A 2,500-nucleotide genomic window follows, 5' to 3' on the forward strand; every position below is an offset into this window, starting at 1 on the left:
GTTTCACGGATAGACCCCGTGAAACGCTAGAAATTGGCGGGGATGTGTCTCTTGTGGCTCACGGGGCTGTTAGGGTGGCACAGAACTCCCTCGGAATGGGAAAAGGGGTCATTTTCGTGTTGCCACATTGCATAGGAACGCCATGAAACTTCCAGAGGCATTTGCAGCAGAAAGGCACGTGCACTCAAAAATTTTAATATTTTTCACGCATAGACCCCGTCAAACGCTAGAAGTTGGCGGGGATGTCTCTCTTGTGGCTCACGGGGCTGTTAGGGTCGCACAGAAATGCCTCGGAATGGGAAAACGGGTCATTTTTGTGTGGCCACATTGCATAGGAACGGCATGAAACTTCCAGAGGCATTTGCAGCAGGAATGCATGTGCACTCAAAAACGTCTATATTTTTCACGGATAGACCCCGTGAAACGCTATAAATTGGCGGGGATGTCTCTCTTGTGGCTCACGGGCGCTGTTAGTTAGGGTCGCACAGAAATCCCTCGGAATGGGAAAAGGGGTCATTTTCGTGTTGCCACATTGCGTACGAACGGCATGAAACTTCCAGAGGCATCTGCAGCAGAAATGCATGTGCACTCAAAAACGTCTATATTTTTCACGAATAGACCCCGTGAAACGCTAGAAATTGGCGGGGATGTGTCTCTTGTGGCTCACGGGGCTGTTAGGGTCGCACAGAAATCCCTCGGAATGGGAAAACGGGTCATTTTCGTGTTGCCACAATTGGCATACGAACGGCATGAAACTTCCAGAGGCATTTGCAGCAGAAATGCATGTGCACTCAAAAACGTGAATATTTTTTCACGGATAGACCCCGTCAAACGCTCGAATTTGGCGGGGATGTTTCTCTTGTGGGTCACGGGGCTGTTCGGCTCGCACAGAACTCCCTTGGTCCACCTGATTCGTGCATACAGGCAGCAACTAAAACTCTGTAAACCTGCTGTGAGGACATCTAAACAGTGGACCAGTGAGGCTGTGGAAGATTTGCGGGCGTGCTTAGACTGTACTGACTGGGATATGTTCACGACTGCTACCAATAGTCTGGATGAACTCACAGAGGCTGTGTACATCAGCTTCTGTGAGGACTGCTGTATCCCAACACGTACCAGGGTGAACTTTAACAACAACAAGCCCTGGTTCTCAGCAAAGCTCAAAAGGTTGAGGTTGGAGAAGGAGGAAGCGTTTAGGAGTGGGGATAGAGACAGATTCAAGGAGTCGAAGAACAGGTTTAGCAAAGCGGTGAGAGAGGCTAAACGACTGTACTCAGAGACACTAAAACACCAGTTCTCTACTAACGACGCTGCTTCTGTCTGCCAAAGGGCTCAGGCACATCACCAACTACAAACCCAGAGCGCCCCACACCACTAACGACTCCCGCCTAGCCAACGACCTGAACGAGTTCTACCGTAGATTTGAAAGACAATTGGACTGTCCTGAACCACCCCTTCCCACCCAAGAGGCCCCATCCCCCACCCATACTACAGAAACGACTCTCTCCTTTCAGGAGGGAGAAGTTAATGGGCTTTTCAAGAGGCAGAATCCACGCAAAGCAGCCGGGCCGGACTCTGTCTCTCCAGCCACCCTCAGGCACTGCGCTGACCAGCTGTCTCCGGTGTTCACCAACATCTTTAACACCTCCCTGGAGACATGCCATGTACCAGCCTGTCTCAAGTCCTCCACCATCATCGCTGTGCCCAAAAAGCTAAGGCCAACAGGACTAAATGATTACAGACCGGTCGCCCTTACATCTGTGGTAATGAAGTCTTTTGAGCGCCTGCTCCTGGCACACCTCAAAGCCATCACAGACCCTCTCCTGGACCCCCTTCAGTTTGCCTACAGAGCCAACAGGTCTGTGGACGACGCAGTTAACATGGCCCTCCACTTCACCCTACAGCATGTGGACGCCCCAGCATCCTACGCCAGGATCCTGTTTGTGGACTTCAGCTCTGCCTTCAACACCATCATCCCTGCCCTGCTTCAGGACAAGCTCTTCCAGCTGAACGTGCCCTACTCCACCTGCAGGTGGATCACAGACTTCCTCTCTGACAGGAAGCAGTGCGTTAAGCCGGGAACAGAAGTCTCTGACTCCAGGTCCATCAGCACGGGAACTCCTCAGGGCTGCGTCCTTTGCCCACTGCTCTTCTCCCTGTATACCAACAGCTGCGCCTCCAATCATCTGTCCGTCAAACTCTTGAAGTTTGTCGGACGACACCACCCTCATTGGGCTGATCTCTGGTGGGGATGAGTCTGACTATAGGTGGGAAGCTGACAACCTGGTGACCTGGTGTAGCCAGAACAACTTAGAGCTAAATGCTCTAAGGACAGTTGAGATGGTTGTGGACTTCAGGAAGAATACAGCCCCACTCACCGCCATCACCCTGTTAGACTCCGCAGTCAAAATTGTGGAGTCCTTCCGCTTCCTGGGCACTATTCTCTGCCGGGACCTCAAGTGGGAACTGAACATCAGCTCCCTCGCCAAGAGAGCTCAAC

Source organism: Petromyzon marinus, unplaced genomic scaffold (assembly GCF_048934315.1).
Source record: "Petromyzon marinus isolate PM22_M1 ecotype Great Lakes invasive population unplaced genomic scaffold, UKy_Petmar_22M1.pri1.0 PM_G_Scaffold_55, whole genome shotgun sequence".
Classification (NCBI taxonomy): Eukaryota; Metazoa; Chordata; class Hyperoartia; order Petromyzontiformes; family Petromyzontidae; genus Petromyzon; species Petromyzon marinus.